Source organism: Molothrus aeneus, chromosome 3 (genome assembly GCF_037042795.1).
Source record: "Molothrus aeneus isolate 106 chromosome 3, BPBGC_Maene_1.0, whole genome shotgun sequence".
NCBI lineage: Eukaryota > Metazoa > Chordata > Aves > Passeriformes > Icteridae > Molothrus > Molothrus aeneus.
Genome location: NC_089648.1, coordinates 22,068,084 through 22,090,967, shown reverse-complemented (window position 1 = coordinate 22,090,967; position 22,884 = coordinate 22,068,084). Strand labels below are relative to the sequence as shown.

The following is a 22,884-nucleotide window of genomic DNA, read 5'->3' as shown; positions in this document are numbered from 1 at the left end:
CGGCCGCGGCGCCACCGACACCTTACTTCCTGCTTCGCTACCCGGGGCCAGACCCATCGCGGCGGAGGGATCCCGCCGCCTCCCGCAGCCTCCTCCCCCTCCTGCTTCTGCTTTTCCCGGCTCCCTGCTCTGCAAGGAAATTATTTGACAGCGATTTGCTGACACCGGGGATTTTTTTCTTTTTCTTTTTTTTTTTCTTTTTTTTTTTTTTCTTTCTTTCTTTTTGCATCACGGACTCGGCAGCTCGGCGGGCGGGGGAGGCCGTGCCGGAGGTAAGTGCCGGTGCCCGGAGCCTCCCCCGGCGCGGGGCCCCCGCCCCGCTTCGCTCCATGTGCCGCCGCCGCTGGGGTGGGTGCCGGGCAGCGGGGCCGCGCCGGGCCGGGCCGGGGGAGTGCGTTTCCTGGCGGAGCGATATTTGTTTACAGGATGGGCGCCGTACTGTAAGTGAAGTAGGACCGAGCCCGGGGCAGCTCCGTAATAAATTAATATCGCGATCTGCTCCCGCCTCGCCGACACCGCCACGAGCCCCGCGCCCGCCCCCCTCCCCCGCCCGCCTGCACTTGTTGCAGACTTCGCGCCAGGTAGGGGCAACGCTTCGCAAGTTTCGTTTTTGCAGGAGCCGGGGCTGCGCTGGAAGGAGAGGAGGGAAAAAAAAAAAAGGGGGGGTGGGGGAGGAGGGAGAAAAAAGTTTGCAGCTCGCAGTTGACTTTCGGTCTGCAGCGCCGAGGCCCTGCCGGCTGCCGCCGCCTCCTGCCCGTCCGGGCGCGGGCGGGCGGGGGGCGCTGCCCGGTACCTGCCTGGGCCGGGCGGGCGGCGGGGCCGGCGCGGGGCGCCCCCGCCGCGGCGCTGCTGCGAGTCCCGGGCGCCGCCGCGCCGTGCCGGGAGCAGAGGCGGGGAAGGGCGGCTCGGCGGGGCTCGCCGCGGAAGTTCCCCGAGCCGCGCTGCCCCTCACGGCCCCTGACACGAGTAGGCGACCCACGCGCCGCTCCTCCCGTCCTTCGTCCCTCAGCGCGCTCGGTGCCGTCTCGGTATCTGTGCTGGGAGCGGAGCGGTCCCGGGGCTCGGCTGTGGAGCCTTTCCCGGGCGGCACCGCGTGGGGCGAGCTCGTTTCGGAGGAATGGGGATTTCTCCCTCCATTCCTGCGGGAGAGGAGCGCGCGGCGGGCTGGGCGCTGGCGGGGCGCTCCGGCTTTCTGGCCCGTCAAAATTACGGGGTGGTAAGGAACAAAAACTCTTAGCCAGGTGTTTAAATACTGGAGAGGCGATTTGCAAGTGAAATTAATCGGCAGTTAACCAGTTAATAAATGGATAATGCCTATTCATCCATCTGCTGACTTTACAGAGTGGTTTTCACGTCTGCCTGTCAACTAACCAGGCTTGACTGATCGAGATGTAAACCTAGCCGGGTTATTGCCTTCATCCAGTAAAATCTGACCTGCACTTGCTGTCCTTGCGCCTCAGTGCTGGTCGTCATTCAGATAGTTACAGGTGAGGTTCATACATTCTTACAGACTGACATGATGGCAGCAAAATACATATGATGACCCATAGCTCAAATATTTATGGAAAATATTGTGTATAACTGCATGATTAATGTTTTAAGCATGTAATCACTGAGGGGGGAGTTTTATGCCGTTGGTAGGTACAATTTTACTGTGGCTATGGGAAGAGGAGAGAGTTCACCTGGCAGGATTGGCCTGGCTGCTCGGCAGGGCCACTCTGCTGCCTGTACCTGTCCTGCTTGGGCCTCTGGCCTGCAGAGCTGCCCTGGGGACCAGGGATTTGTCTGCTTCCCTCACTCAGGGTACAGTGTCACAATGAAGTGACCCATCATTACAGTGCCAGCGTGTGCATGAGTTGTTCCTGCATGCGGTACATGCAGCTGATTGCTGTCATCGCTTATCTGCTTCGTGGTCTTGGACGTTCAGTTGGATCAGAATGGAGTCATTGCATTAATAAGGTGCATCTATCTAGAAATAACCCATTTCACTTCATTGCCCACCGAAGTGACAGAATTTAATATGCCCTGGTTGGTACCTTATCTTTTTCCTAAGTGTTGTCCAAGGCACATATAACAATAGAAGGGCTGCTGCATACGTGCTCTATGCATACATACTATGCAGCTTTGCATAAAATAGACTTTTTCCTAGAATTTAGATAAGTGATTTTTTTTCCATATGAGGAAAATGTGTTGTATGCATTTTTCTTTCTTATGTAGAGGATACTCTGATAATCTTTGGAAAAGTTAAAGGCTTAAGTATAGCCTACTCAAAAAGTTTAGATGCAAATGAACACTCTAGAACAATCTGTTCTACCATTGATTAGCAGCTTGTGTTTCTGAAGTTGGAGACCTCAGTGAGGACCTGAACAGCACTGTGGTGTGGTGGTCAAACCTGTGTATCTTGAAAAGCCAAAGCAACTCAAATACAAGTAATGCACTTCACTGTGAAACTTGGCCTGAGTGCGAACTGGAGGACTGGCCTTCTGGTGATAGGATAACACTGGAGCTTAATCACAGTGTCAATGTATGTCCTGCTGTTGGCATCCCTTCCAGGGGAAGAGGGATGAGGCCACAGGTAGCTAGGCAGGCATCCTGCCTCTCCAGCATTTAGTATCACGGGCCAACATGAGCATAAATAAACCACAGCATGACTAACCTCTCTACCTAACATTGACTCATGATGTATTTCGATAGACTGAAAAAGTCTCCATCCCTAAGCCATTTTCATTTTCTCAACCTGTAATGATGACCTGCCTATTCAGAGTCCTCCAGTATTCATTAAGACCATAAAGCAAGTCCTTGTTTCAGGTTTTTTTTGCCTCTGGGTAGTGCACAACTAGCCTAGATAGAAAAAAGGAATTCCTAGATTTTAAACTCGAAACTCTGTTGCTTCTCTTCTTCTGGCCATTTTAATTCTTGAAGTGATACAGTGAGGCTTGCTATTATAAATTGGGCTCATAAATTGGCATCTGGCAGGGAGGGTGAGAAGAATATAAGAGCAGTTCTGTAAAGTACTGTTTCCTAAAACAGTAAGTTAATATTTTGCTGTGAATATTTTCATCTTTTTTGTTGTTGTTGTTTGTTCTAATCAAGGGGGGGATATGTCACCTGAAAACTTACTCAGCCAAGTGTTTGAGAAGGCCCTTCTCTCCCTTTGCCAATACTATAATGGGAGAGTGTAAAAAAGAAGGGCCCTGCGTTGCACCTCCTTAGTATGTGTCATAATAACTGTGAGATAAGGCAGTTTCATTTCAGCTTCCTTAGAAATATGTATTTGGTTTTTTTTGTTTTTTAAAAAAAAGCAAGCAGCGTTTGACAAACACAAAATAATGGTTGGTGTGGAAACAATTTGTTTCCTCCCCTTGCATTCTTTTGAGAGCTGAATAGTCCCAATAAAAAATTGTCATCAGAATTACAATTTTTCCTGTCTCTGAAATTAACGGATCCTTTTGCCTGCTCTCCACCTGAGAGAAGTAGGCAAAAGCATCTTCATATGCACATGTGAATTCTGCCTGGAGTAGCTGCCACACCCATGGTTATTTAGGTAAGATGAGGAGCACAAGTGGCCGCACTGACTTCCATGGCACTGCTTACAAGGGTAGAGTTACCGTGTGTGTAAGTGGGGAGGGACTGGGGGGCTTGCATTCAAAACTAAAGAAAAAGGAAGGCAGCAAATTCCTTACTCTTTGCTGTATGTGAAGTTACAAAACCTCTTCTTAACTTGTCCATCTCTGAGAAATCTATTACTGTAATCAGTTGCAGGGCTGTGAGGGGAAATCGGGCCTTCTAAGATAAAGACTAAAATAGCACATTCAAATATATTTTAAGAAAGGCGACTCTTCCTTCAAAGAGTAGGTCTGAACCTGGCTCAAAGAACAGTAGCAACAATTTTATTGGGTTATTTTTGTCTTTACCAACTCTTTGCTTGAAACCAAGCAGATTTAAGAGATTGACTGAAATTACTTTTGAGCAGCATGCGTTTAGGCACCAAGTTAACCTATGGAGCTTGTGGGAGTATCTCCTGTTCGATCTGAAATGTCGAGAGTGGGCTCTTGCACCATCATCTCCTTGCTGCTCCCACTGTATGTCCAGGCTGGCCAGGAGGACAAAGTGGGTGACACAGTCTGCCAGCAGCTCATATTGCCCTGGTTCTTGTTGGTTTCTGTGGGCAGAAGGAATAGTGTTTTGATAGCAGTTTCTTTTCTCTCTTTCTCGCTTGCCTGTGTCATTCCGTGATGGTGGGGATGTGGGCTCACCTGGACCTGCTCAAAACAGCAGCAGAAAAAACCCCAAACCATTGTTTTGTGTGGGGAAAAACTGGAAAATGTGCTCAGACTACAACCTGCTGCCACAGAAACTTGAAGGAAAATACATAATTTATGTTACTTTCTTCTTGAGAGGATAATGGTTTGGGGAACCCAGGACATGCTCTTAAATATATGCCCTATTACTGTGTAATAATGTGTGATTTTTAAAAAAAAAGTTTAAACTTTTTGCATTAGAGTGGAGGTGTTGCAGGGTTTTGGAGTAGTCCTGGAGCGTTAGGTATATTTTGAGGTTCTGAGTGAAATGAGTCTTGTGATTTCAGCTCACTCTGTAACAAAGAGTAATGTGTCGCACACAAACAGCCCACCTAAGTTTTCATCATTGACTGATGATTTGCTCTGGAAAGACCCAAAATCCTGATATGAGGCAAAGTCAAAAGGTAGTTGATTTTTTTTAAAAAAATCATTTTAGTTTGTCATTCTCCAGTTTACAATTTAAATTTTGTTAGACTTTCAGACCAATCACTTCTCTTTGGCTTCCCATCCGCTGCTCAGGTGGGCTCTTGTCACTTCCCAGGCATACGGGGACAAGTGCCAAGTTTCCACACCCCACCAATGTCTAAAGTAGCAATCCTGGGTCTTGTCACAAATTTTCTCCTGTCTGTTTAGTTCAGCAAGAAAATGGTTTCTGTCTTTCCCCTCCCTCCCCTCATCAACTGCTCATGGTAAGATTTTTTTATAGAACCCGCATTGTGATATGTCCTTGAAGTGCAGAGCTGCAAGGTTTTGTTTTCATTTGCCATTTTTTCTCTTCATGTTTAAAGTTCATTGCAGCTATAGCAAAGCAAGATTGTTGTAGATGGTCTTTTTTGAGTCCTTCTTTCCCCCTCCTCCCCCCCCCCCCCCCCGCCATGTGTCAAAAATCTCATGTTCAGTAAAAAGCAAAAACTCAGACTTAGGTACTAAAACTTACTCCAGCTAACTCTAGAGTATAAAGACTGCAAAAATAGAGATTGGGAAGGATTGCCCCAGCAAAGCAGGTAGGTGTAAGTTAAATGTTAAATTATCAGCACCTCCTTTTTAAAGGATCCCTGATGGTGAGGTTTTTGTTCACGCCATCTGGCTAGAACAAGGCTTACCAGGACTCTTAAAGGACAGGGGCCATTTGAGGTGCAGAATTTATATCAGGTACTTTCTTTTTAAGTGAATGTCAAATCCTAAATAATTTCAGCATCAGACTGTGCAAAAAAAGTACCCAGCGCTGCAAAGCAAGTTTGAAACTTGAGAATGACTGAAGTCCTCTGTCTTAAAAAAAAAAGTAATTTTTGTCTTTGTTCTCCACTCCCTCCTCTCTTCTTCTCCTCCTTCCCCCCACCCCCCAATTTTCATTGATGGGGAAGTTTCATTTCCTTTATTTATATATTTTTAGTGTATGTGTGTTTGGGGGGGCATGAGGGTGGATAGGAAGGAAGTCTGTGTTCTAGTTTTTATATTTAAAAATAAAAAATAGCTAATACTGATGTGTTTAGAAATGACTTTAAATACATTTTCCCCAGTAAACCAAAAATTCTGCTGGTGAATAGTGAATATTATTAGGGCATTGAGGGGGTTCGCAACACTTCTGTGTGGATGAGGGTCCTGTCTGAGTTCTAGCTGTACTAGCAGGAAAGTGTTTTTCCCAGTACTGTCATGTTTCACATGCCAAATCAGAACTAGAACTGCATTTTCCTGGAAGGATCTCTATTTACACTTGGAGGGTTATGCCAATTACAGCTACATTAGGCTTTTTAAAAAAAATTTAATTCCACACTTGACCTACATAGTAGCCTCTTTCATTTTCTTAAACAGCACCCACTACAATCCTGGAATGTCAGTAAGGTAAACCTGCTGTCCTGTGGCTCTAATGCATATGGGTCCTCTTGCAAGAATATGATCTTAAGTGGGTCCTCGTGAAATCAATGCTGCTAGAGCTTTCAATAACTTGAAATAGCCCTCTGTTCTCCAGGCAGAATTTAATACAGTTTATTGGCGAGCAGGAAATACATTATGAAGTATGTTGTTCATATGTAATAATATTTTTTTCTTCAAAAGAGATCTCATGTACTTTAATTCTGAATACAATTTTTAAGTACTGTAGGTTAGGAAGTACTGCATTGCAAATCTGTGAAAGTTTGGAGACATAAGATGAGGTGATTTTAATACACATTTTGATCAGAGACTAGAAGTTATGTACTCTTTTGGACAGTGCAGCAGTTCATGAAGAAGGAGGAGGTAGATGGAGTTTCTTTGGCAAATGCCTGTAGGTGCTGGGTGTTGGAGCAGGAGTGCAGCTGGCAGTGCTGCCTCCTGAACTTGTACCACCAGTGCTTCATTCTGCTGCTACCTTGCTGTCTCTTTCCACTGCTGGAGATGTCCGAGTGGAAGATCTTGTTTGTACCAGAAAAAAACAACCCTGACTAGTAAATGGAGCTGTTGTTATTTTGTAAGCAGATTTGCTACCTATTTTCTCTTTTTGTGATGTTAAAATTAGCATTGTTAGCAACAGTAGCAGTGTATTAAATAAAATAATGGATGCTGAGCAGACTTTATCTGGTTCACAAGTAGGAATACTTGGAAGACTCTGCATAGCTAAACGGAGCTTTCTTTTCCCTAAAATGTAGGCTGCCAAAGCCCTGAAATATTTAGGATATTGACTTAAAGTTTTGTAAACATCATCTCAATTGCTTCTTTTTTGGTCTGCCTCTTTTATATTTTGTTTTATCGTGAGCGTGGAAGCTGGGCTTACCTTGCAGAGAGATGGTGGTGTTTGAGTTGGCCCCTTGCTGCTTTCAGCAAGGAGAGGGCTGCACGTTGCACTCTTTTGGGAGACTGAAAGCATCTTCAATGACTCCTAGGCCACAGTGGGCCTTGAAGTAGCCCTAAGCTCTGTGGCCATTACCAAAGCTGAGCTGGAGCCTGTAGTCACCTGAACCACAAGTACACGCCACGTATGGCTCAATGCTGAACGCAGGAGTTTTGTTGCTGCTTGTGCCCCTAGTATATTTGGAGGGGAGGGAAATGTGTGGAAGCAGTTCAGATGTTAACTCACTGGCATGATTTTGGGGGTTTTTTGGTTACCTTTCAAAAGCTTATATTTAGTGTTGCAGAGGAACCCTTATGTATCTTGGTGAAACAGAAGAAATGCTTCATGTTCAGCCACACTGAGTGGTGCAGCTTTGCAAGAGATCTAATGCTTTGGCCTGCCACGCAGTTCAAATTCAAGCAAAGGTCTCCCATGTGGTTGCTTGCATGTGTCCTCCTATCTCTGTTTTGTATCTGCAATTTCAGTATATGCTTCCAGAATTATTTTTTTATTCATTTCCAATCATTCTTCAAAGATAACTGGCAAAAAACATGAAGCTGGTTGTGATTTTACAGCAGTAGAAGGTAGACAACTTTGATCTTGTTAAATTAATTTTCTTCATGTGTGGGCTGAGTGTGTAGTGAGCTGATTTAGTTTTTATTGATCATTGTAAAAACGTGAATTCAGCATCAGAGCAATGATAATAAACAAGTACTTGCAGTGATATTCTAATGAGTTTCTGGCAAAAATAAGGCGGAAAACCATCTCAATGACTGACATGCTTTACTGATGAGATGCTGAACCAGGATATTTTATTTGAAAGGGTTGAGTAAAGCTGTTTGAAGTTCTAACTCTCCCTGGCAACACACTTGCCATGAGCAGGAGCATGCCAAACGGGGCAAGATGCAGTCTTTTCATGGAGGCATTTGTGTCAGAAATGGCATTCTTGCCTCTCTCTGGAAGGGCTTTCACCCCTCTGATCATGCCAAGGTGAGACATGTTGTAGGAACCAAGTGCCTGCTTTGTTAGAAGGTGTCTCTTCTTTGTTAGAAGCAGTGAAGCACTGATGACCTTTCTGTGCCCATCCACAGGAGTGCCCTGCAAACCATCGCCATGTGTTCCAGTAGGTCTGCATTACAAAGCATCAGGTACCGAGCAGGGTAGTGGAGAGAGGTTTCTAATTTAGCAGGCAATTTATGTCTGGAGAAGTGAGATTCATATTCATAACTACATTGAACACATATTTCTGAATATGGCAGGGGCATATCTCCATTTAAGGTGGCAGTAATTCCTCTTAGCCAAAATATTTGCAGAAGTATGGTCAGGCAAGTTCTCTCTCATTCTTCCATTGATGCTGTGTTTCCAAGACTTGAAGAGGTTTCTCAGTTGTGATGGTGAACAGTGATTCTCTGTAATTTTTTTTGTCAGTTAAGCTTGTCTTATGTTGTCAGAGTTCAGTAAATTGGTATGTGAGCAGCATGGATCACAATGAAAAAGTATTGCTACTATCTGTATGAGTTTGATAACATTAGAAAATGAGAGGCAATTCTTTTTTAAAGTGAGGAAAAGGTTTTTTTAGGACTATGAAATTTTGTAATAGATGGTTTATAATTAACTTTAATACATTTCTAAAGTTGCTGCCATTATAATGAAAGAGCATGAATAAGAGAATATGCCTTGCAGGTAAAATGAAAAAAGATTTCACCGTTTATATACTTGAAAACCAAAGATGCATTGCAGAGGATGAATTTTACTGCTTCTATATTGCTTGTAGTAAAAAGTTGGTCTTTGAAGTTGAAAACAGCTTTAGATTTAAAGAAATAATACACCTGAAAAGGGAGGTTCACAGAAAAAAGACATTGGATTAAGTACTGTTTTGTTAATGAAAAGAATGTAAGTTAAGCCAAATGTGGTTGCCTGCATAGTAAGGTACTGCTTAACATGAGTGGGAATGATAAACTAAAGTCTTAGCAGACTTTTATTTCAACGATTTCCAACTTTCAGAAGTTTTAATCTGGACGTTGCATGCACATACTTAAACGATAGACTAATACCACAGAATTTCTCTAATTTTTGAAAGGAGCTGTACTTTGATGCTGGAAGTCTGTCAGCATACAATCCCTAGGCTAACTGCTTGATCGTTAGTTAAAGTAGGGGTTCATTAAAATAACATGGGCTCATCTGGTTTTAAAGGCCACCTCTCAGCCAGTAGGCGACGGTCCAAAATGAGTAAGGTTGCAGTGCAGACATTGTAGGGCAATGGCACATAGATTGCTACATAAAGCTGCCTGATGGGAAGGCTTCTGTCAGGTTGTGTGCTCAGTATTGGACCGGATTTTTCAATTTTTAGTCTTCTGTAGCAATGCCTGCTCTTATTATAGTTGGTTGAACTACCTGTGTGACTGTTTCAAAGAAGGTGCAAGGTTGGGTCTGCGTATGACTGACTGCAGCTCCTTGTTGTAATTATTTTACTCTGTAATAATTGTATTCTTCTAGTTGAAGTATCATAATTACAAAGTGGATGATGGCCTTCAGTTATGTAAGGAAAATCCTTACATTTAAGCCCCACGCTATCCTTTGCATAAACAGCTCTTTTTCTTTTCTTTTTTTTTTTTTTTCAGGTAGAACTTTTACTTTCAGGTTATTTCTGGAAAATCCAAACTGCTAATTATGTAAATTGCAAGAAACTAAAAAAGAGAACAAAAGAGTGGGGCATCTTATTTTAGGCTTCAGCAAATGCAAAGTCATACGTGGCCATTACAGCTATCTGGAATATGTACCTGCATTGTTCTGCTACTGCTTTTGTTACCAGTAAAACTCAAACTGGGCATTTCTTGCAGGCTTTGTACGTTACATTGCCAAATGTGGGAACCGGGAAGTTTTTCCAGTAGCAGGGTCAGCTTGTGCCCCCTGGAGAGTCCCTCCCTGCAGGGCTCCTTCCTTGCATACACAGAAGTTTCTTGCTGAAAGCAAATGTAGGGCTTTCTTTTTGTGGTATGTTTGTTTTTATGCTGTTGTAGGCAAGCGTGCATTTTCTTAGGGCACTCCTCTACAAGAGCAGCAAGTTTTCGTACCTGCACCTTTTGCCTGTTCGGGCACTAAGAAGTTCTCCTTGAACGGAGGAAAGGCAGATTTCACACCTGCCTGCCGATCAGAGAGAGAGGAGAATGGAAGAAGTGGTGTTTGAGTGAATGAACAAACTTTCAGGCTGACTCAGTGATACACGTACAGGGTACGCCGTAAGGATTAGTCACCAATTTACGGTAAATCTCTGTGGTGCTTGCTGGGGATGCGTCTCTATGGAGCTGCACTCAGCGAGCCTTGTAGACTGAGAATGCAGGTAAATGTTATTTCCACAGTATTTTCCCAGTGAACAACAACAACAAAACGCAGTGAAATTCAAAGGCTTGTAAATTACTAAGCTAAAGGCAAAAAAAATCTTTTGGCTATCTCATGGTGCTGCTATCTTCATCTGTGAAACCGGTAGGAAAATGAATAAATTATGCAACGACCTCTTTTTTACTATTTAGAAACCTGTGCTTACATGTTATTAGTACTGTTCTACCCTGTTCTCTGCAGGTTGGTTTTATCTCGGGTTGTTTTTCTTTCAGTAGGTAGGTTTCAAGCTGCATTTGTGTAAAACACCAATTTAGAGTATGGCAACAGAATAACAATTACAGGGAAGGATATTCATCTGTTGAAAACACTATTTTCATTTGCCAAACAGAAATTTCAGGAAAATTACCCTCCAGGTTGAATTTTCTTATAAATGTTCTCAAGTTCTGAAATTATTTACTGGCAGAATAGGTAAGCACGGCACTTACAGCAGAGTTCCTATTAAGAAGTTACTTCTTTGAAGGGAAAAAGGGGGGGGTTTAATTTGAAGAAAGTTATTATTTTTTTAAAATGGTAAAATTTTTCTGCAGCATTTTCTGAGTTACCAAGTTTAGGTTTTTTGTACTTTCAGATTGTTCTTTCAGCAGTTTCTTCTGTTTGACTGAAGTTTTTTGTTTGTTTGTTTTTTCTCTTTTTTTGGTTAATTTAGCTGAGCATCTTTCATAATTCTAAGATGCCCTTTCTCTCTGATCTTCTGACCTGTTTTGCTTGGCTTGTTTAATCTGTCCTTAGAGAATAGTTAATTTTGGCCATAATCCGACCAAAAAATCCTTTACAGCTGTTAGAGCAAGATTTTTTTTTTTTTCCTATTCTTTGTTTAAAATTACTTCCTCCAAAATAAAAGAAAAACCCAAACCAAACATCTTGTTGAAGAGGGAGAACCAGACTGTGCTGGCACTGCTGGGTGAGACGGTGCTGAGGGTGCATGCCTGTACAAGTGGTTTGGCTCACTGCTGTCCCAGTGAGCTGATCCTGTCGAAGGCTTTGAGTCTTCTGAAGAGCAGCAGTGAAGGCTGAAAGCATTATTAAATTTTGGGGTTATCTCACGCTGTTTATTTGAAATGGAAGCCAAGCAATTTACATATCTCTGTATCTTGGATCTGAAAAAAAAAAAAGACTTTTTTTTTCACTAGCCTATGTGTGGAAATGACATCACAGCTTACATCAGCCATGCTAAATTCAGAGGTTTTTTCTCCTCCCTGTTGGGTTATTAACTGAGCATTAGCTCTGTGCTGCAAGTCTTGCTTTGCTGACTGTGGCACATCAATAACTTCATCGTAAAGGCTCTGAATTTTGTGCAGTGAGGAGAAAGGAAGATCTGGTGTAAAGCCTTTTGAAACTGGTGGGAATGTGGCTCGTTTCCTTGCTGTTTGTGCCTCCAGACTGGGTGGCCCCCTAATACCACGCTGTTCCCAGAGTCCCTGCTGCAGCGGAAACATCCAAAGGACGGCACTGTGCCTTTTGGCACTTCTGGTGACCAGGTCAGGAGTTTGCTGTGGCACATTGTTGGGTAGGTTATGTCCCCATAGCCCTGCAGGCAAAACCTGCCCTTGTGGGACTGAGTAAGTTTTGAAGTAAAGCTCTTATGTTGTTGCTGAATGTCCCATGTGCAAAGCTGTCAGGGAGTTGAGAGCTCCTCATCTCTACCAGAAATCTCCAGGTTTGGGAGCTGCTCTTCTGGGGTTGATGTAGGGCTACAGCTGTGGCAAAGTGTAAAATGGAGGCATAGGGGTTTCCAGTGAGAGCCTGAGGACCTGGGAGGAGGGAAACAAAAATCAAATTAAAGTTGACATTTTGAAAATTTGATTGCTGTGTTTTTTAATCATAAAGCAATTTTTAAAGTAAGTCACTTCCCAGAGGAAAAATTAATACATTAAGAAAAGTAAGAAATGTTGATTTGTGCATTTGAGTGCAGCAGACTTGGCAGCGAGCTGATGGTGGTACCAGTGTGCACAGAGACAAAAGGACAACCATTGTTCTAACTCTTCTGCTGAATTTCCAGCCATAATGCCCTATATGTAGAGCATTTTAATTATCTTTAGTATTTTGTGAGGGCTGAGGCCATGGGGATGGGATTCATCCCAATAAGTTTAAAAAAACCCCTAAAACAAACTCATCTGACACTTTAGTGGATATGGAGAGATTTCCCTTCTTGTGTACACGTCTCAGTCAGCCCTCTCTGCCCTCGGAGAAAGGCAAGGAGGCCTCCAGGGACTTCCAGCAGGAAGACTTGTAGGAACAGCTTTGGATTGGGCTCATGGCATGCAAAAGTTACTGATATCCATTCACACACTTTGTGTTTTTTTACACATCTTTTTCTGCCCTAGCCAGGAGTGAGGGGATGCAGGGGGAAGGGCTGAGGGATGTGCTGGGAGGGCACTTGTGGGTGTAACCCTGCGCGTTTGAGCGGTCAGTGCTCGCACGTGCCACGGAGTGCTGCAATTACTTGTCTCTTTTAGAGCTTGCAAGGAGCACTTCATTGCTGCAGTTACTTGTGTGGCCATATGCTATTTTTTTTTCTTACATATGTTCTCTGATAATTGTCAGTAGCAGGTGCCTGTGAGCCAAGGCGGAGCAGTATTTAAAAATCAGATGCTTAATGGGATTAAAGAATTGTGCGAGTTAAGCACCAGCAAAAAGACCAGGTTGAAAGCATTGGCCTCTGGCAGTTGTGTTCCTCGCAGAGCAGCAACACGGTTGGTAGCAGTGCCGGTCTTTCAGTTCCACCATCCACTTGTAGACCTTCATGTGACCTTCAAGAAGTAGTCAAGAGGTCTAGTTTTGGGTCTTTATATGTGGTTTGGCTAAATCAGGGAAAACACAAAGTCCCTTCTGAGGTGTGTACCAGCCCCCAGGAACAGAATTGGATATGTGTTGCATCCCTTCTTGGTGACTTGGGTGGTACAGGGCTGGTTGGAGATGTGACATGAAATCTCAAGTCTGGCAGACTCCCACTCTTTGAACCTGCCTTTCCCCCTGTGTTTGCCAGGCATCCCGAGCTGTTCAGGTTGCATAACTGGCTGCTGTTACATTGCACGTTTGTGCATTGGGTCCCATGGATCATTGCTGTGATAGTAATTGCTGATGTTGCATCTCCTTCCATCATCTGAGAAACAACCACCAAGAGGAGGATCTGGGGAGATTTGTACTCACTCTGGACTTGGAATGATTCAGCTGTGTCCAATGAAAATCATTTTGGGGCATTGCATGACCAGAATCCCCCATTATCCATGATCCTGCTATCACATCATCTTCATATCTCCACAAATAGCTCTCTGAATTACCACTCCTTCTGTGTTTCAGTTGGGGGGACCTGGGTGTAACAGATGTCTAGGTGACCAACAAGTCAGAAGTATCTTGTATTTCAAAGTGTCAGGAAAGACATAACACCCCTAACATTCTTTTGTGGGGGGGTTTTGGTTTGGGTTTTTTTCTTCATTTCTGGTAAAGAACTAGTGAAATATAGAGCACATATGGAAATGGCAGACGTTGTTGGGTTTTTGATTTTTTTTTGTTGTCCTTGTTTCTAAAATTAAGCACACAGGAGTTTGTGAGATCTTGCAAAGAATTTAAATCATATTGCACAGTCATGTGTTCAAGGAATCTTTTTAATCTAGTCACATATATAGTGAACGGATCCAGATTTTAAAAAATAGATTGCAGTAAGGAGAGGTAAACCAAACACGATAAAGACAAAAGGCTGCTAAATATTTTTGACTGTACTTACCTAGTTTAGCTTGCTGCCAGTATTCCATTTCTTTTTGTTTGGTTGTCCTTCACGTTCTTCCTATGTAAGAAAGAAACCTGTGGTATGAGCTGTTCTGCTTATGCCTTGCATAATGTTGGCAACTGAGAATTGAATCACACGATTTCAAAGTAGGTCTGTCTCTGTGTCAGAAAACTAACAGTTTCTCCTTCCTGTGGGTGGACATCCATGCACAGGGGTAGTAAGCTTTTATTCTGCCATGGTGTGTTTCTGTAGTATGTTTCTGAGCTGGATCGTGGGAGGAGGAGTGATCTCACAGCTTGACCACAAGTGCACTTGGCAATGCTCACAGGGGCAGAGCTGGTTGCAGAATTTGGGTCAGCGGGACAGTATCCTGGTGAGCTGTCTGGCACAGGACCCTCTAGGACCAACTAGCTGTATTAATTTACCCTAATTCATGCTGTTTATACAATAGAAAAAATTTTCTTGGGTGTTTTTACCTCTGCATCTGCAGAATGTCGACCTTGGACTGCTATGAAACCTTTGAAGTAATTTTGATGGCATGTCCTACACCACTGAGCACGAGCTACTCAAGTCAGACACGCTGAAGTCAAGTTGAGACTTTGTAACTGAAAGGATGTACAGCAAGCACATCATCAACTGTACATGAGTGTTTTACTTGTTTCTCATGGTGAATTTAATGAGGCAGATACATATATATATACACACATGCACAAGGCAGATCTGAAAGCAGTGAACACAGGCATATATGCATTGTGTTGTAATTGTTTCCTCTTGGGGGTTTTGTTATTGTTGTCCCTTTCACGAACCGTGAACCTGTAATTTTTTGTGTGCTGTTCTTTCGCCCTCTCTCCCAGAGAGGTTCAATCTATCATGTTAAAAGAAATCAATAAAAGGTCTAGAGGTTTATTTATAAAGTAGAGCCTAGAGAGAGGGTGCAAAAATTCCATTAAAATGGCAGTTTAGCACTAGCTACATCTCTTTGGGACTAAACTCCAATATTTTAAACTATTAAAATTGTTACAAGAGTGCTTTTAAAGTGCCACAAATCACAGTAAAGCTTTCTAGCTGAAACTTGCCTTTATATAGTGCACTAGAATTTAGCTTATATATGTTTTTGGAGTGTCTGATGGATGCTGCCCTCAAATACCATTTTAGCATCCATTTTAGAGTTTTATTACAGTTAATAATCTTACATGTTTATCCTCAAGGGGAAAAACATGAATGTAAGAAGTCAGAATTTATTTTCCTTCAGAAATGTGAGTGTATGTATGTCTTTGTGCAGATGCAACTCTGAGCAAATTAATTATTTCTGAGAAGTCTAAAGACTTCTAATGTAATTCATCAGGATTGCCTGGCTTGGCACATGCTACTCAGTTACAGGAACTTATAAATTCCAGTAGCTGTGGGTTATTTTATGACATAGCAGTTTTCACCAGTGATGTGATGGTCATCTATTCCATGTTTTCTATCCAAAGAAATAAATGTGTCTGTGTGCTCATAAATATGATGCTGGAAAGTTTATGGGATAGTGTCTGTGCTGAACCTCTCAAATATCAGAAATAGTGTGTCTGAAGTCTAAGCTTTGCCTTCACTCAGCATGTTTTTGAATCTTTTTTTAATATCTGAAGAAGATTGATCTTGAAACTGTTGAGTTTAAAATGCAAATGGCGCTGTATAGTTTTGTGTTGTACCATCTTCTATCCTGGGATAAAATTGTTTCTAGTGGAAATGCCCTTTATTTACTTCCAAAAATACCCATTAAAAAATGGTGAACTCTTTTTTGGGCCAAAGGTGGGCTTTTCCTTCCCCAGGAGACAGTGCAGGCTGTTGGAGAGCGTGGCTCTTGCTAGGGGCTGTGGGAGCAGACTACATAAATGAACATGGCAGAAGGCAAATGAGAAACTCCAACTCACCACACATTTGTGTGTGGTAAAAATCTGCACCCTGTCACACAGTCATGTCTGTACATACAACTCAATAACCCAATTCAACATTCCTGCTTTGTTCATCAATTTTTGCTTTTCTTACTGATCCACAGACAGTTCTAGCTTACTTCTTGCTGTTGACTGTGAACATTTTCCTCTTTCCTTGCTATGTGGATTAAAGTAATGATCCCAGCAAGCTTAAAAACAGCAAAGCTATTAACACTGCCCTTTCACTGTTAATTAACATATGAAGTTTCAGAAGAAGGACTCTAACCCGTGTAGTTTTTGTGTGGTGGAGATGCTAAAGGGAAAGTACTAAACCCTACTTGTCTAAGCACAGACAGCTGAAATCTTTCTGTAAGGTGCTTCTCAGAGTGGAAAAGGAAAGCCTCTAGTTGTGTTACAGAGCCCTGAGCAGAAGTGATAGTTAGCATCTCTACTTTTGAAAAAATAAGCAAGTAATGTTAATGAAGATAAAGCAGAACAGCATCATTCGCAAAAATTAGTTTCCTATGAAGTCTGATGTCAGCAGCCCACTGAAACTGGGATTGCAGGTGGGGTAGTTAGGTTTGGCCAAACTGTGTTTGCTGCCAGCTAAGGTTGGCATCTCAACTCTGCTCTTCTGTTGGGGGGGTTCCTCCTTCTTCCTCTCCCTCCCCCTGGGCTTGCTCAGGCACGTTGTCTCCCTCACCTCTTGGTGCTGGGCAGTGCTGCTGTGCTCAGACCTGTGCCAAACACTGATGTAAGGAGGAGAGTCTAGTGAAAGGTGTGGGAAGAGGCAAGTGTGAGAAGGCAGCTCAGCCCAAAGTGTTAATCTGCAGCCTTTGGAAGGCATTTGTGAGGTCAGGGTGCTGCAGCAGTGTGGAGGCTGCCTGAGATCATTTAGGAAGTATGATGTCCTTGAAGAGAAATGAGGTTCTCCTCTCACTGTGTCATGCTTACAGAGCTGTTGTGGCTCTGACTCCCTGACTGTGTCCCTGTAGGCAGAGCAGCTGTCATTGTGCTTTGAACATCCTGTAGTTCAGGCCACTAGTTTCCATTTCTTCCCCTTCCTCCAAGTGGTGGACATGTCCTCAGTCTAGCAGATGTTTGTCTCCTTGCTTGCACCGTGGACTTTTTGCAGATTGTAGTAAAAAAATCTTGGCGGAGTGTTGGTGCTTGTTGGTGCTGTCCTTGAGGAGAAAGGGCTGCTAGGTGAGGCTGAGCTGGCTGTGAGCAGCTGGCACACACTTGGTGTAACAGGTTAAATCTGTTGGGTTGCATTGCTTCTGCTTCTACAATGTCCTTGGGAAGAGCGGTGCTTTTAGCCAGCTGCTGTTGGGGTGAGTCTGGTCATACACTGGCATCTGGGTCATGGTCTTTGTGCTGGGCTTGGGGCATCAGCCAGCTCCTAAAGAAAGCCCCCAGTCCATCTAGTGAGATTTTCCTGTTATATTTCCTATTCTATTTCCTATTTGGGGCATGGTGGTGCCCTACTTTGCCCATTGGGGGCGGAGGAGGGGGTTGGTGTGAAGCCATTTTTGTGGGTTTGCCATACTGAGGAGGTGGTGTGTTTTAGGATGTTGTGATAGCTTTGCTGAGTCAAACAGCTATTGTGTGGCTGCTGGTGACTGGAAAGAATTGTCCTCCTGCAAGTGTGATATTTTATAAGTTTAAGGTCTGATTGTTGTAAGTGTGGCTCTCTTGAGACACTTAAGTCGCTATTTAACCAAACTGGCAAAACCACATGTATTTGACTTCAAGGAGTTTTGCCCACCAGCTCTGTTGATCTTACCCTTTCTCAAGATGCTGCGGTACCTGCACTGGCCCTCCTCTGTGCTTGGGGTTGAGCCCACAGTAAGTGAGGGAGGACTCTCTCAGCTTTTCTAATGCTTATGGCAGAAGGGAGGAAGTGGTAGATACCAATCTTGCCCTCTCACACAGCTTTCCACACGCATCTTGCTGCTGGTGGCCACCCAAACTGTCCCCTAGAGATGCTGCCCTACTGTGACTAATTTCCTGGCTTCTAATTTGAAAATGAAGTTATCAAAGTTGTGCCAAGTTCCAGCTTTTGTTGTATCTGAAAACCTAGAAAGCATACTTCTGGGAAGAGGTGTTGGATATCGGTTGGTTTGGGGTATTTCTGGTCATTGGAAGACAGGAAGGGGATTAGTAAGTGTTGAGGATTTGACTAATTTAATTGGTGCACCTTGATTTTAAAATCAAGACTTAGTGCATTGGAAGTAGTAGATGCAAAGTCTGTAAGGTACAAAGACTAATCAAAGCTGTGATTGTTAAAGATTTGTACTGTCACTTCTAATGCCATAAAAGCTGAATATGATTGGTGAGATAATCAACCTGTGTGATAAACAGGTTATCTTTCTTCTGTTGTTTATACAAATAGTTTTGTTTGTAGTATTTTGTGGACTGCAGTATTTAATGACCATGCATGTTAGACATAACTGTTAGTTAAACTTGCTTGGGAAATATTTTAACTAATAGATGTACAAGCATGTGAATGTAGTGAATTCTTTATGAAGTGTTTTGTTTTCCTAGCTATAAAAATGTTCTAGTTAAGGGAAATAACTTAGTAAGTAAATATTACTCTTAAGGATAATTTTTTTTATTTTCTTATGTGTTTTTCCTTTGGGATATGTGTGTGTGTTTTAAAGAGTGCTCAGTGAATAAAAGTTCATGCTTGGAGTATTGGTGAGTTGGTAATGCAAGGTCAGATCTTTGTGTTACTTATACAGCCACTAGTTTAAAAATAAACAAATTCTAATATGCATTTCATGTATATAAACAACTACAGATGTTGTAAAATACAAAGCACAGAGTAGAATAACAGAGGTAAGGTTTAAATGTAGATGCACAGAATTAACTGAGATGGCTGGGGAAGCAGATTTAGAAAAACAGGTATTGAGATGGCTCCTTTCTTTATTTGAGCAATTCAAATGTCAGAAATAGTCTTAGAAGGAAATTTTTATGGCTTGTACAGTTTCAATATCTGAAAACCGTTTTTACCAGATTTTGCATTTATTGGTGGAGCTATAAATAAATGCAGAATAATTTTGCTGGGCTCCATGGAGTTCTTGCAGATCAGTATCAGCCCAACCGCTCTCAGAATCTGGCCTCACTTTCTCCTTGGCTGGAAGAGCCAGTTCTTAAAAACTGTGGCAAAACTAGCTAAGCATTAATCTTGCACAAATTGGTTAATGAGGGGCTTTTTTTTGTTTTGTTTTTACTTAAAAGATATCTTTTTCAGACAGACAGTTTCCTGGGAATGCTGGGAGAATCAGTTAACTGAGCAGTTTCCCATTACCAGTCTTAGTCCCAGCTTTTGAAAAAGCAAAATACAACCTCCCCCCTGCCCCAGCCTCTGAGAAGCCCACCAGACAGACAGCCTTCCCTCTCCAGGGGCACCCCAGCCTGAGCACCCCTGAGGGAAACGTGCAACACAGAAAACTCAGCAGTTTGGTAAATGAAGTAAAGGAGAAAATAAAATTCTTGCTGTTTCAATGTGGAAATCAAGAGAGAAATATCAAGGTTGGCTGTATGTTAGCCTAAAAATCAAGGTTAGGAAGTTCCTTGAATAGTATGAACTCAGCATTTTTTTGCAGGGAACTGCTTTTAGATTGCCTGGCTCTTTAGGAATTGGTTGATAAATTTTAATTTTAGCAAAAAATGATTCAGTCAGTTACCTAAAATAACATTTTTGCTAATGCCTTGCCCCAGTGTAAAGCATTTGAAGTTAAAAAAAAAAACAAACCCACTTTTTTTTCCTGTATTTCTTCTGTCTTTAAAATTGTCTCTATGATCTGCCAGCAAGCTGTGAAATGGTTGTGACAGTCACTATCTTGACTTAAGCCCTGTATGGAGACTCCACGGCAGGGAGTGCAATCATGCGATAAGCAGAGTAGTGAAACACGTCTTCATTGCTGCATTTAGCTGCTTTCTGCCCTTTTTCCTCATGGGCTTTGGCAGGATCAGGACCACAAATTAGCTTCTCCATACACTGCTTGTGACCCTTGACTGAGCAGGGTAAAGGAAAGAAAAGATGGACTGTGTACTCATAGAGACACTGCAAATAAGAGGACAGTTCACCTCTTATTGTAGCTTCTGGAAGTGCAACTTTTATTGAGTTGCTGTTAGGGGAGGCTTGGTGAGATGTAAAATGGACTTGTCCTGACTGCCTCCAGTGATCCCAGCGCTGCCTGTCCTGTGTTTCTTGGGTTAAGAAAAGTAAAGCGAGGCAGCAGGAAGCAAGGATGTAAACTTCTCAGAAGCAGAAGGAAAATAATGACATCACTGTTTTTTCAAACTTTGAGCAATCTTAAAGTTCTAGAGGTGTTTTCATCATATCTATTTAATGAGGAAAAATGTGTATTTTTCATAGCACTTGATGTGATCATATTTTTAACTTTACAGTGCTGGCATTTACAGACATGGCAACTGCTTTGAAATAGTGTTTCTTTTATTACAGATCTGATTAGTTGGGAGGGAATGGGAATTAGAAATTTTTATAACAAGTACTGGCAGTATCTCACGCCCCCCCTTTAAATATCTTCCGCTTTAATTTTTTTTATTTGTAGTCATTTTGTGAGGTGCATGTTAGCCACTGAAATAGAAGTACATGAGGCAGTTGGAATTCAGCATTCTTGTGAAGTAATCTGTTTCAGCAAAAAAAAGGCTGTGAAACTTTTAATAAAAAGTAAAGAGAAGAAGTTCTGAAAGTTTCTGACTCTGGAAACCCACTTTTTCCTCTGAAAATTTTACTTGTTGGTGTAATTCTTTAAGTAGGTTGTACTGCTTTTGAAAAAAATTGATGCTGAATGAATATCATGGATAATATAGAAGCTTTGTAGGATGTTCACTGACCTACCTAAAAAGCCCAAGAGAGATAATTACAACCTTTGGTAGTCTACATGTAACTGCATTTTGCAAACTATTTTCCTTGCAAAAAATACAAACCAGTTACTTTTTGGAATCTGTATGCATGTGGAAAATGGACTGTAAGAGAGATGCCTATTTCAGGCAATTTTTGATGAGTTGTAGATTAAAAAAAAATAAAATTATGGCATATTAAATTATTAGGCATCTTTACTAGGGTGGTAGGAAGATTTATGGTGCAATGAAATATTGCTGCAACCTAATTTAGAACTTGACAAATCTGGTTTTATAGGGTTGAATTATGAGGGATACCTCATTACTTGTGGGGAAAACTTCTTTTATTGTTATTTTTGGCACCCTGGTCTTCTCTTTGGTTGAGCTGTGCTCTGTAGAAGCTGCGTTGGGCAAGATGTCTCAGCTGATCCTTTTTCAAGGGAGCTGTGCAGGATGAAGTCATAATTAAGGATCACATCCTGGCAGGCCTTTCTTACCACGTGTGGTTGCTGATTTCAAGTTAAATGCTTGCAGTCCTCATTTCTCCTTGGTCAGAAATGTAGTTTTTCTTATAATCACAGATTTGTACTTCATTGTGAGATACTCCTTACTGATAATGAATATCAGCTATCTATATATACAGTATCAGTAGTTATAGAAAATTTAGCTCCACCAAAATTACATTTGTACTGCCTTTTTTTTAATCCTCCTTTCCTTTCTTCTGCATATGAGCCTCTTGATTGCACAAGGGCATGCTTTGAGCTCAAAGAGGCAATTTATGTGGAGTATGACCTGGCATTATGGCTTGCAGCAGTACATAGAGAACATTAAAAAAAATTCCATTTTTTTTCAGTTTAGGAAGTGTATAAAAATTTTGGGGTAGCAAATACTTTGATCCTCTTTGGAGACTGCTGATAATATTCGTACAGTGCTGTTTACAGGTTCTCAGTTGAGAAAAAAACTTGGAAACCAAGTTTGGGCATTCAGCTAAACTGAAGAGGAAATTTTACGTAGAAATAGTATTTCTTCCTAGGGTAATACAGAGTTCCTTGTGCATTGTTTCCCCCACTGAACTGACATGCAGAGTGATTGATCTTAAGCAAGGTGCACACACATGTAACTACATCTGTATGCACATGCAAGAGCATGTGACAGTGGAAAACAAAGCCACAGGCTTTGAGGTCAGGCAGTAAATCTTTTGAGGACCTTTTCTCCTCATTTCTGTGGGAGAGAAGTTTCAGCTGCTCCCGGTGCTGTTACCTGACCCTGTGGCTCCACAAGTGTGCTGTATGAGGTGTTTTGCCTGCTCCACAGGAGGAGTAAGGCATTGCTGGATGGCTTATGTGGTCAGGTATGAGTAGCAGAGGAAGTGTGTGCATTTAGGAGACTCTCATATTGAATACCTAAATGACCTACTGACAAGCACGTTTAAGGAGAGTCGCAGTTTGGTGTATGTTGAATGTGCACTATGTTATGCACTTAGCTTCAACTATAAACCATTTGCTGAGTTGTAGTGACTCTGATGTTTAGTCTTTGTCCCCTCCCGCCCATGTTTAGACATTAATAGCCAAGTATTTTGCCTCTGTATGTAGCCTTAAGTTGCACTTTTTTTCTGATGTAGTCATCAGATCAAATTATTTATAAAATGAGGACATCCTTTTGGACTCCATGTGTAAACAGTCTTTTAAATATGTGCACAAGCAGAGAGATTTTTCTCTGTTTATCCACAGTTGAAGGCTAAACATTAATAAATGCTAACATTAAATAGTGTTTTTTTCCCCCCTCGTTCTTTGCTGAATTTTTCCCTTTAAGGTTCAGATTCCTTCTCTAGATTACCAAAGAAATTTCCCCTTGCCCTTGATC

At 42.2% G+C, this 22,884-nt stretch overlaps 1 protein-coding gene across 4 annotated transcripts in view; it reads left to right on the top strand.

Moving 5' to 3' along the window:
* The first annotated feature begins 231 nt into the window (after positions 1-231).
* The window catches only part of TRERF1 (transcriptional regulating factor 1), a 97,575-nt gene continuing 74,922 nt past the window's right edge, over positions 232-22,884 (top strand). For all 4 annotated transcript variants that reach the window (XM_066546484.1, XM_066546482.1, XM_066546483.1 and 1 more), the window contains exon 1: positions 232-272. The gene's annotated coding sequence lies outside the window, so the exon portion shown is untranslated. The remainder of the gene's footprint in view (positions 273-22,884) is intronic.